This window comes from Gracilinanus agilis, chromosome 3 (genome assembly GCF_016433145.1).
Source record: "Gracilinanus agilis isolate LMUSP501 chromosome 3, AgileGrace, whole genome shotgun sequence".
In the NCBI taxonomy this organism is placed as follows: domain Eukaryota; kingdom Metazoa; phylum Chordata; class Mammalia; order Didelphimorphia; family Didelphidae; genus Gracilinanus; species Gracilinanus agilis.
In genome coordinates, this window is record NC_058132.1 from 380,000,674 (window position 1) to 380,014,199 (window position 13,526).

The 13,526-nt window shown below is 39.0% G+C and overlaps 1 pseudogene; it reads right to left on the reverse strand.

The window, feature by feature from the left end:
• Positions 1-1,052: 1,052 nt before the first annotated feature.
• LOC123241600 lies at positions 1,053-2,127 on the reverse strand (annotated as a pseudogene).
• Positions 2,128-13,526: the final 11,399 nt, after the last annotated feature.

Sequence of the window (13,526 nt, forward strand, 5' to 3'; positions counted from 1 at the left end):
TTTATAAACTAAATGCTCATTCTGAGAATAGCACACTCAATTCTGTCCCACCCACTAAAAAAAAAATATCATTCCCTGGTTCCTCTTCTCGGTATGTATTCTTGATTCCTACAGCTGGAATGCTAATTGCCTATGTGACTTTGAATTCCTTCTCTTTGTTGATGAATTGACTGAGTAACCTCCCAAGTTTTTTCCTGGCTCTTAAATGTTGCACTATATTCTATTGTATTGTGTGTGTATCTCATCCCTCTACCAAATGCCTTTGGATGGTAAGACTATCTTTTATTTATCTCTCTCTGAAAACTTCTAACAGTTCCTTTCACACAATAGCACTTAATGTGTTTAATAGAAATAAAGTGGCCCTACATAAAAGAAAACAAAGCTCCTTGTCTTACCTATTTTACATCCTGAGCACAATTTACTAATATACAACCACTGAAACACACTCTTTATTATCTGAGCAGTTAGGCTATCCCATCTCATCATACATCATTGCATATTTTTATACACATATTCTCAGAGCTTAAATTATAAAATATAATTATAACTAAATTATAATTGTCCCCACCCTGCACAGAAAAACAGAAAAATTTTGGTCTAGCTGTCTTTTTATTTCTGCATAGTATTATTTGTAAAACACACTGATCTGGGACTACAAAGCCTTTGAAATCATAGGAGAGCAGAGATGCCTGAGAGAATATAAAAGTAGTCCTTTTCAAAATATTAGCAGCAGCTTTAGTACAATGTGGGCTTACTCTTCATATCCACTAGAGGTGGAATGAAGGATTTTGGCTGTGGGTTAGGAGCTACAATGGAAGGATCCAGCTTTAGAGGTGGAAGAGACGAATGGAATAAAAAAGATTATTAGATAATGTTAGGGAGAATCTGATAGGATAAGTAGATTTTCCAAGGAGACAAAATACCAACATTTCTTTTACCACCACCTTAGGGAAGGAAGTTAAGGGGTTCAAGCAAGGATTAAAATCTGGTCATTATCTGGAATGAAATGTAGGCAGCAGGGAGAGGTCAAAAAGTCTTTTTGGATTTTTTGGCTAGATGTTTTCCACAAGAACACAGACAAATTGTTCCAACTTCTTGGCAGCCAGGTGCCCAGCTATCAGTACCTCTTCATAATCCAACTCTGATTTGTGTGTGATAAGGGAGAATCCAAAGACTTGAAGGCCACAATGCCTAGCCACTATCACTTCTGGCACTCTGCTCATGCCCAAAGCATTGGCCCCTATTAATTTTCTGCAGAAACCGACACTCTGTAATGGTTTTGAAACTGGATCCTCCCACCATAACATAGGTTCCTTCTTGCAGTGGTTGTTCTTGATCCATTTGTTTCCATATGCCATGGGCCTTGTCTCAAAATTTAGCCTTAAGTGTCAGATGTGGGAAGAAACCTTTCTCCAAATCTTCTATCATTGGGTCCTCTGAGTGGATTGTGGCCACTGAGACCTATCAAGTTGATATTATCTTGGGTCAGCATAACATCCCCAATTTCATATTTAGGGTTCAGCTCATCAGCAGTATTGATGATAATTAATGTATGCATATTCAAAAGTTGGAAAACCCTCACAGGGAATGCCACTTTCCAGAGAAAGTAGCCTTCAGACACTTGGAATGGCCTGGCATCATCACACAACATTTGTCATCTAAGTATTCAAATACCAACCATCCTGCATGACTGGGTCAGATACTGTTCTTTGAGGGAAGTTGGGTATCTCACTGTAGTCAAAGGCCTAGAATTGGGTCACTCTCTTTGCCAAAACCTGTTGTGAGGATTATTTAGTTATTAATTTAGTATTAGTGTTGGACCTAGCAGAAAGGGCTGGAGAATTCCAAGATGGAATGAAGAAGCAGGAAGTGTGTTTCTTGCTCACTGAGAGAGACTCCATGGTGATTGGGGCAAGTAGCCACTGACAACTAGGAGACACCAGATTTACCACTGATCCTGTGGAAAGACCGTCACCTACTTGTGGGAGATTTTGGTAGAGACTGCTAAATCCCAACCTGAGTTGCAGGTCAACTTGGGCTGGGTCAGCTCCCAGAATCTACCCATCTGGAAGAGTGCAGCTGGTGGTCCAGGAGGAGCAGACACATCACTGGAGTGAGGCTGAACATTACTGTTGTGAGGATACTTACTCCTGTCCTGCTTTTCCCTGGGCCCTGTTTTGCTTAGGTCTTAGTTTAATGTAGTCAAGTCCTTCCCCTGTCCCTGTGATTTGCCTTTAGCTTGTTAGTGTAGAATCCCAATTCCCATCCTTTATCTTGTAGTCCCTGATTAAAACCTGTTATAAACCTTTGCCTTTTGCCTGCTGGTTCCACAGGCCCTTGTCTAGGTGGGCTGAGTGACTGTTGGAACCTAACTGTAACCTCCTAGTAGTAAAACCTTGTCTCCCTACCTTGTTTGGTCCTGTCCATCTGTCAATCCTGTCTCTCTCACCCCAGTGTGAACCCACAAATAGTAATAGTTAACATCCCTAGTAATCCTCCATTACAGTTTGTCACTCCCAGATGGCTGGGTAACAGAGAGATAGACAGGAAGTGCTCTCTTGGGCAGCCAGAGCTACACTGGAAACTGAGAAGCCCCGAACATTCCGTGGGGTGGGGTTCAGTCATTGGTTATGAGCTGAAAGTTCTCAGCCAGTGGTGAGCCACTCAGAACTGCTTACCCCCCCCACCCCAGGTCATTCATAAAATCTCTGGGCGAAGCCAAGTTACTCACAGGGCCATAGTGGCCCCAGAGAAAGGGTTTTTCACCTTTTTTTTTTTGTTTTACTCTCTGTTGTTTGTGCCTAATTGTAATTGTTATTGGTTATTGTTATTAGTTGTTGTTATTAGTCAGTAATTGTGGCTAATAATACCACTGAGATTGTATACAACTGGTCAGTTTGGGCAATGCTGGGAACAATGATGCTGGAGGATTGGATAGATTATATCATCTTGGGGTTGTGGCAAGGAGTGTTAGCTATTCCATACCTGTGGTTCAAAATCATACCCAGGTATTGTAGGGGTGTATTAGATTTGGAATTTGCCCAACCCATTCTTACTCTTAATGTTCTCAATGTATTGTCACACACACCAATCATTGTCCTTACTGGCTATATTGTGTATGAATTGAGGTGGATGTTCTTTCATGTCAATTATTGTTGTAAGATCATAGTGACCTGGTATTGTAGGGATTTGGAGACTAAGCAGATGTTACAGATGTTGCAAATCAAAATGAATAATTTAGAGTTCTATATGCAGAATGGTGGTGTTTATGGTCAACCTCCTAGTCCTAATATTACTGGCAATGTGGCTGTACTTTCACACACAGAAAATTCTGGCAAAAGTGTTACATCTAAGGCTGAGTTGGAACAACAGGTGCTGAACAAGGGTGATAAACACATTAATCTTTACCCCCTTCACAATCTTCCAGTTATTCGAAATGATGGCATTTTCCCTGGGAGGCAGCACATTAGGTTTAGGACAGAGGATGTAGAAAATTTAAAAAGGAAAATCCCCAATTTCCATGACAATTCTGGAAAGTTTTAAGGCATTTATCAAAGCACATGACCCTGACTTTGAGGATTGCTAGTATGTATTGGGGGAGATCTTGCCGAATCATGATAGGGCCAAGTTTGTTGAGGAGACCAGGAACACAGAGGGGATGACACCATGGCCAATAGCCTGGGAGGAACTGGACCTCAATTGTGTTCCAATATACAGAATGTTAAAGCAGGCGAGAAAGTCATTAATAAAAATCATGGAAAAAAACTCTCAGTGTCCAAACTTGTGGTCCAAATTTGAAAGAATCAGGCAGACTGCACAAGAGACCCCAGCAACATTTCTAGATCGAATTATTGAGGCTGCTGAGATGTATCTGGGTATGAATATATTGTAGGATACCACCATGTAACACATAAAGAGAATATTTGTAAGAAATGCTGTTCCCCAGGTTAAGAAGTTCTTTATAGATAATTACCTGGATTAAGAACTTCTGAGCCTGGATGAGTTAAAACAGAAAGCCACTTATGTGTTCGCAAAAGAGAAAGAAAGGGGAACTGATGAGAAAGACACCCTAATTAAGAACCTTAGGAAACAGTTCAGGGAGGCAAATTCTAGAGCCAATGAGAAAGAGATAAATGAGATTAAGGCAGTGGTGGCATTACAGGCAGCAGAGAAGAAGAATAATGCCAATAATTATAAACCTAGTGGTAATACAAACACAAGACAACAATCCTGTTATGCTTGTGGCCGAATTGGACATTTTTCCAGGGAGTGTAGATTTAGAAGAAGATCATATGGGCAGAGGTACAACAATAACAATGGATTTAATCGGTTTAACAATAATTACGGATACAGGGGAAATAACTAGAATAATGATTTTAATCATGGAAATGGCCAGCAAAATGTGTTCCAATGGACTTCCGGTTAAGATGGCGGCAGAGTAAGGAGCAGCTGCTCGATCTCTCCTAACCGATGCATACAAGACTCCTCAAGGGGACATAAAAATGAATCTAGACGAACGAAGGAACCCCACAACAGGGCGCAGCATTGAAGGTACGCAGAATTGGGGCATTTCCACGCTATAAAGGGGTGAAACAGCTCTCACTAAAACTTGAGAGGAAGAAGCCCCACCACCCCCCACACACACCACACACAGCGCCAAGGCCAACACACAAGAGTGAAAACAGGAGTGGGGCAACCAGTAAATCACTAGCAGCCCCAGGGCTTGTACCTGTGAGTTGCCAGACATGGGACCCCAGTTGGCTGGGGGGGTCGCACGGACTTTCCCCAGCGTCTACAGGGGTGAAGGCTCTGCCCTGGCTGGAATCCGGGTGGAATAAAGATCCCTAAAGCAGGGACTTTCCCCAGCTTCTACTCAGTGAAGGCAGTGCCCCGGGAAGAATAAAGATTTCCAGCACAGGCTAGGACATCCAGTGAGGACCCGGGGCAGACAGGAGCGCAGCTGTGAAAGCAGCCCCCGAGACCTCTGAAGGAGCCTCGGACAGAGGGGCAGACCAAGGACTACGAGGAGGCCTGACCCTGAGGACAAGAAGACCAGAGCCATTGGAAGCTTAGAAAGCCCAAGCAGACCCTGAGTGTGAAGACAAAGCTGAAAAGGGGCGGGGCTACCAATGGCAAGCAATAAGGAAGCCCAGAAGAAAAAGATTACCAAGAAAAACTCTGAACACTGGACAACTTCTACACAGAGAAAATCCAGACAACAGAGGAGGGAAAACAAAAATCCAAACCTCCCCCAAAAAATGAAAGCTGGTCACAAGCTATTGAAGAGTTCAAAAATGAAATGTTGAGGAAGATGGAAGAAATCTGGCAAGAAAATAACAGTTTAAAAGGCAGAATCTCGCAATTGGAAAGTGAGGCAAGTCAACAGAAGACCAGAAATGACCAGATTGAAAAGGAAAACCAAAAGATTATAGCCGAAAACCAGTCCTTAAAGGCTAGAATTGAACATTTAGAAACCAATGATCTCTCAAGACAACAAGAACAAATAAAACAAAGTCAAAAGACTGATAAAATAGAAGGAAACATGAAATATCTTAATGAGAAAGTGACAGACCAAGAAAACCAGTCTAGAAGAGACAATTTGAGAATCATTGGTCTTCCAGAAAAGGCAGAAATTAATAGAAACTTGGACTCCATACTCAAAGAAATTATTCAGCAAAATTGCCCTGAAGTTCTACAACAAGAGGGCAATACAGACATTGAAAGGATCCATAGATCACCTTCGACACTGGACCCAGAAAAGTCAACACCCAGGAATATAATAGCGAAATTGAAGAGCTTTCAAGTAAAAGAAAAAATCTTACAAGAAGCCAGAAAGAGACAATTCAAATATCAAGGAGCACCAATAAGGATCACACAGGATCTGGCAGCCTCCATGCTAAAAGACCGCAAGGCGTGGAATACAATATTCAGAAAGGCAAGAGAGCTGGGCCTTCAGCCACAGATCAACTACCCATCGAAACTGACTATATACTTCCAGAGGAAAGTATGGGCATTCAACAAAATTGAAGATTTCCGTAAATGGAAAGTTTGATACCCAACCACAAAAATCAAGAGAAACATGAAAAGGTAAATAAAAAACAGAGGGAAAAGAAAGAAAACTCATAATCTTTTAAACTTGACTCTTTAAGGGCGTAAATATGATCTAATTATCTGTATTACTAGGTGGAGAAATGCTATGTATAATTCTCTGTAATGAACTCTATTCACTATTATAATATTCACTATTATAGCAACCAGAAGAATAATTCATAGGGAGAGGACAGGATACTAAATGGTCTAAGATGACATGGGAGGAAAAAGGGGGGGAATAGTAGGGGACACCAAGAAAAATCTGAGTAAATAAGAAAAATAGGATATTCTATTACACACAAAGAGGGCATGGGAAGGGGAGGGGATAATTACTACCATAAGAAGGAGAGGAAGAGAGCATTAAGAGGTAATAATCAAACCTTACTCTCAGTGTAATCAACCCGGAGAGGGAAGAGTAGCTTTATTATCCATTCAGATAAAAAACTCTATCTAACCCTACTGAGAAAGTCAAAAAGGTTAAACCAAAGGGAGCAGGGGAGTGGGGAGGTCAAAAAAGGGAGGGGAGAAGAAGGGGGAGGGAATCCATTAGGTCCTTTAAAAAACAAAAAGAGGGGAATAACAAGGGAGGGGACAGAAAGGGAAGTCAATCAAGGGAGAGGATAAGGGATACCTGCTCAAAGCAAACCACTGGTTTAAAAGGAAATAGTGTAAGTAGAAGGGGTGGGTCTAGGGGAGGATACAAAAATGTCAGTGAATGTACAACTAACAATTTTAACTCTGAATGTGAATGGGATGAACTCGCTCATAAAATGGAAGCAAATAGCAGAGTGGATCAGAAACCAAAATCCTACCATTGTTGTCTACAAGAAACACATATGAGGCGGGTAGACACACACAAGTTCAAGGTTAAGGGCAATAAATGTTAAAAAAAAATGTGTTCCAATGCCAGAATGCGTGCTGCCAAGGTACTCAAGCTCCTAATTTGGCAACGATGCAGGATTACATCAGAGCTGGAGAATGGCCGAAATACAGCCATATTGTACAGGGGAATGTTAATAATGGTAACATGAATGGAAGGACAACTTCATTATGAAAGTGTGCCTGAAATTTAGAAGTGATTAATCAAAGTAATGGGACTAAAGTGAATGTTGATGAAATCGTATGTGTTAAAGGTGATGATAATGTAATTGTGAATAATGGACATGTTGCACTTGGTGTTAATATTGATTTAATTGGTGATAATAAGAATTTAATTAATAATGGTGATGGGTTGATCAGTGTTAATTTAAATGAAATCAATGATAGTTTAATCAATGTGAATGATAATTTGATGAGAATTAATGATAATTTGAATGGTGTTAATGTTAAATTATCTTAATTAACTACTCGTAATGCTGTAAATAGTACTTTAACTAATGTTAATGGTAATTTACCCACTGGTAGTAGTAATTTAACTAGTGTTGGTAGTAATTTGGTTAAGACTGATGATGGTTTATATGGTGTTGATAATAATTTGATTAGTGTTGTAAATAATTGTGAGAAAAAGAGAAATAGTGTTGTAAATGGTGTTAGAAGTTCTAATAATTGTGGAATTAAGAAGAATAATAGAAATTGTGATTTGATTAAGGATAATTTGATTGTAAATAAGAACAATGATACCAGAATAGAGGTGAAAAGGACCAAAAGTATAAAATCTTAGGAAAATTCTGTAATTTGAGACAATGTTAACTTGGATGGACAGGAAATAGCTGAGCGTTGTTCTGATGTTACTGTTTTAGCTCTGGTGTTGGAAACTTTCCAACCTCCCAATAGTACTGAACCATACGTGCCTTGTAACTATTGGAGATCAGATTTACGACCTTCTTGTAGATACCAGCGCAAGTAAATCCATTTTGCAAAGCTTTCCTGAGGGTTGTGCAGCTGTTGGAACGATGGATGTTGTAGGTGCTATAGGTATAACTCAGAAAGTAGCTAAATTGCAACCAAAAATGGTAACCCAAGGACCCCTTTTGGTGGAACATGCATTTTTGTGTGTTCCAGAATGTCCAATGAATCTTTTGGGAAGGGATTTGTTGTGTAAATTACAGGCTACTATCCAATGTACTGAATCTGCTGATATTTCTTTGCATCTCCCAGAGGAATCTTTGAAGGCCTTTCCATTGCTTATCTTAGATTCTAGTAGTACAGAGGATGACTTAGGTACTATCTATCCAATACCTGAGGATATACCTAAGGATTTGTGGTCTAGATCATCAACAGATGTTGGATTGCTAAAATCAGCTACTCCAGCCAGGGTGAGGACAGAGGAAGGACCAGTTCCTTGTGTGCCTCAGTATCCCTTGACTAAGGAGGCGATAGAGGGTATTCGTCCGATAATTGAGTCCCTAATCCAACAAGGGATAATAATATCATGCTTTTCTGAGTACAATACACCAATTTTGACTATAAAGAAGCCAAAACCGGATGAAAATGGCCGACCTGTTTACTGATTTATTCAAGATCTAAGAGCAGTAAATGATAATGTCATCAAAACACATCCAGTTGTTCCAAGTCCAGCTGCTATAATTTCTTCCATTCCAAGTCAGGCTAGATATTTCACCTTGGTAGATTTATGTTCTGCATTTCTCTCCATACCAATTCACCAGGATTTTCAAAAGATCTTTGCTTTCACTTGGGAGAAAACTAATGGACGTGGACTCGTCTCCCACAGGGGTATACTGATGCACCTAGCTAGTTCTCTCAGATTCTAAATCAAGATCTAAAAACAATTAAATTTAAAGAGAGTAAATTGGTGCATTCTGTGGATGATATTCTTTTGGCATCCCCAAATGCAAAGGTGTGTCTTAGGGATAGCAAGATTCTTTTGATTTAATTATATAAACGAGGACATAAAATCTCCAAGGCAAAATTACAATGGGTTTTACCCTGGGTGCAATATCTCTGATTTGTGTTGTCAGAGGGTTCCAGAAGTATTACACAAAAGAGAATAGCTAACATACAGAAATTGAGTACACCTAAAATTAAGAAACAACTTAGAGCTGTTCTTGGAACTACTGGTTTCTGTAGCCAGTGGATTTCTGGATATAGTGAGATCACTAAGTGTTTAACAGATCTGACCAAGAATACAGAACCAGAACCTCTGAAACTAAAGCCTGAACATCGCTTAGCCTTGGATAAGCTGAAAGAAGCCATTCTAACTGCACCTGCAGTAGGAATCCCATACTATGAGAAACCTTTTCAGCTGTTTGTCAACGAAACAAAAGGTATAGCTTCTGGTGTGTTAACACAGACTCTAGGACAAAGTTATTGTCCAATTGGGTGTTACAGCTGTCAGTTAGATCCTATAGCTGCGGGGACAGTACCCTGTCTAAGGGAGGGTAGTAGTAGTAGCTGTGTTAGTCCAGAAGTCAGCTTATCTAGTTTTGGGATGTCCTTTAATGGTCTATTGTTCACATCAGATAGAGGCACTAATGAGGAAGTCTCGTACTCAAGCATATTCGGACCAACAATAAATATTTACACGGACTCTCGGTATGCATTTTCTGTTTGCCATGCAACAGGAACAATCTGGAAACAATGAAGTTTTATTACTGCATTGGGAAAACCAATATCTTATGCAGGAATAATAACTGAGTTCTTGGAAGCAACCCAAAAGCCAAAACAGCTGGCAGTAATTCATTGTTGGAGTCATACTTGTGGTAGAGATTTAGTCTCTAAAGGAAATCACAGAGCTGATATCACTGCAAAGTATGCAGCCCAGAATGCTCCAATTTATGTAATGAATTTAAAATCTATTGATTCTGATGATCTAGAAAAAGCTTGTGTAGACTCAGATATCCAGAAATGGAAGGATAAATTTGGAGCTAGGAAAGAACATGGGCTATGGATTACTGATACAGGAAGACTGTTGTTATCAAAAGATTTGTATATCTATTTGTGTAAGCCATCCACACAAAAGGTAATTTTAGTACACAAGCTGTTGTGGATTCCATCAAGAGACAAAGGGTTGCTCTTGGAATAAGTACTGTTGCAAATAAGATCTGTAATAGTTGTTCAGTCTGCCAAAAGTTCAATCAAAGTGCATTCAGAAAGAAAGGTTTGGGTGGTAGGCCTTTAGCATATTGTCCATTTGAGAGTTTACATTGATTATATCTGTATGCCTAAAGCTGGAAGATACAAGTATTGTCTTGTGATAGTCGATAGACTAACTAAATGGCCTGAAGCTTTTCCATCAAATACCAACACAGCTAGTTTTGTGTTGAAAGTGTTACTCAAGGAAATTGTGCCTAGATTTGGTGTACCTTTAACCATAGATTCGGATAAGGGATCTCATTTCACTCAGGATATCTTTATAAGAGTCTATGAAAATCTAGGAATAACACCTAAATATCATATTCCTTATTACCCACAGAGTTCAGGTCAAGTGGAGTGTATAAATAGGGAACTCAAGACTATGGTTGGAAAACTCTGTGCCGAAACTCATATCAAATGGCCAGATATTCTTCCCATAGCTTTGTTTTGCCTACGTACGAGGCCAAGAGCAGATCTACATATATCATCATATGAGATGCATTTTGGACATGCTCCACTGCAAGCAAAAACTTGTAAGGCTGTTTATGCATCACTCTTAGGAGGCGATTGTCATATTGCTTCATATTTAAGTGCTTTACAGCAGAGGCTAAGAGAATTACAAGATATGGGAGTATTAATTCAATCTGGTCCATTGGATTATTTTCTTCATAATTTTCAACCAGGTGATATGGTCTATGTGAAAAATTTTGCCAAAACATTGGCAACAGAACAAAATTGGGTAGGTCCTTATACAGTTGTATTGGTTTCACCATCTTCTGTAAAAGTTTTAGATAGAGATTCGTGGTATCATTGTTCTCACATTAAATTAACACATGGAATAGATAATGAAACTGTAGAGATAGAAGGAGGAGGAGGAGGAGGAGGAGAAAAAACAAAGAAAGAAGAAGAGATTGTGTAATTTGAGATCTTCAGTCAATTAGAGTCTGCAGTCAGAAAGTTCAGTAAGGAGAGGACCATTCCAGAAGAAGAGGACGTTCGGATGGAAGAGGACATAGATGAAGAGGATTCAGGATATAGGATTTATGAACTTTGTATTAAGACTGATGAACTTATGAATTGAACTGATAAAGCTTCATTTTCAAGGATTTTCTTAAAGAAGAGGATTAATCATGGACAATTTGAATGAATGGTTTGGAAGTATTTGGGGCAATGTATATAGTATCGCTACATACTCATATGCATCCAATGTTGCACATAAAACTATCAAGAACTTCGATGGAGAAGAGGAGAAGAAGAGGAAAAACAGAGAGACAAGGAGATTTCCTTGAGGAATGGAACATCATAAGGAGAAAGATGATCTGCAGGAGATCTGGAGTTTTGGTAAGTATTATACATCCATCAGTAACATGTTGCAACAAAATATAGCAAAGAAACAACATAACAAATCAGATACATACGACACAAACATGTTAGGATACATTGTGTTCCTTATGGAATGAAACAACGTATAAATACTAACAAAATTAGACTTAGCTATAGGATAAGTAAGTACTAACAAAGGAAAAATAGTTACTAACAAAGATTAGCTAGTTATTTAGGTAGATGTAGCTAGTCTAATATACTAATATCATAGGGGTAGTTTAGAATGGTTTAGTGAAATAGACATAGCATTAGATTAGGTTAGAGGATATGATAAGGTACTAATGTACATTACAGTGCAGATACAACAAACATAACAAAATTGCATTACATGAAGAACATATAACATGCTATAGATCACATATCACAAAATAATGTAAATAGTTGTGTAAATAGTATGTATATATTGTAAATTGTATTATAGTGTAAGTATTGTATATTTGTAAAGGGTTCACATATGTATATTTGATGTGTATGTGTTATATGTACATATATGCATATATGCATACAATACATGTATATTATGTATATATTGTATGTATGTATCATACGTATATGTGTATAACTGTAAATTTTGTGAATAATTTGATATAATTGAGTTGCAAACATTTAGATGTAATTTGCATAAGTGGGTTTAATGTTTGGTTTTAATTTTGATGTAAAGACTTATGCAATGTTGTGTTAAAATGTATTTTTCAAAATTGTTTGCATTTATTAGTTGGTAGGATGTTTCTGTATTAGAATAGGAGTTATGTTTGATGTTTGTTTTGACTTTTGTGTTGATATTTCATATTTGCTGTTGATTTTGTTGGGAAATTTTGCATTGTTACTTGTTGCTTTTTGCTTTGAGCTATGTAATTGTTCAATGTATTTATCATTTTACCTTTCCTTGTTAAAATCCCTAGCGTAGGGTAGAGTAGGATAGTGTTAGAATAGAGTTAGTGTAGGTTGTTTGTTATTTTGGGTTAGAATTTTAGTTTAGTTTGTAGTGCACAAATACCAAAATTTTGTTAATTTTGGCTTTGTGAAAAGGGGGGAACTGTTGTGAGGATTATTTAGTTATTAATTTAGTATTAGTATTGGACCTAGCAGAAAGGGCTGGAGAATTCCAAGATGGAATGAAGAAGCAGGAAGTGTGCTTCTTGCTCACTGAGAGAGACTCCATGGTGATTGGGGCAAGTAGCCACTGACAACTAGGAGACACCAGATTTACCACTGATCCTGTGGAAAGACCGTCACCTACTTGTGGGAGATTTTGGTAGAGACTGCTAAATCCCAACCTGAGTTGCAGGTCAACTTGGGCTGGGTCAGCTCCCAGAATCTACCCATCTGGAAGAGTGCAGCTGGTGGTCCAGGAGGAGCAGACACATCACTGGAGTGAGGCTGAATATTACTGTTGTGAGGATACTTACTCCTGTCCTGCTTTTCCCTGGGCCCTGTTTTGCTTAGGTCTTAGTTTAATGTAGTCAAGTCCTTCCCCTGTCCCTGTGGTTTGCCCTTAGCTTGTTAGTGTAAAATCCCAATTCCCATCCTTTATCTTGTAGTCCCTGATTAAAACCTGTTATAAACCTTTGCCTTTTGCCTGCTGGTTCCACAGGCCCTTGTCTAGGTGGGCTGAGTGACTGTTGGAACCTAACTGTAACCTCCTAGTAGTAAAACCTGGTCTCCCTACCTTGTTTGGTTTTGTCCATCTGTCAATCCTGTCTCTCTCACCCCAGTGTGAACCCACAAATAGTAATAGTTAACATCCCTGGTAACCCTCCATTACAAACCTCAATCCAGAACCACAGAACGCTGCTATTTGGGACCAATGTTCAGTATGTGATAGTCCTCATACTTGAACTCATTCTCTATGACTCCCTCCTGCTCTACTCTGCTTCTGTCTACTCTCCTCCACTCTGTTCCACTCAGCTCTGAATGCCCCAGTCAGCAAGGACTTCTATACTTATTATTCTAAGGGGAAAATCCATTTATACCTATGCTTTCAAGTGTTTTTATTAGGAATAATGTTATATTTTATCAAA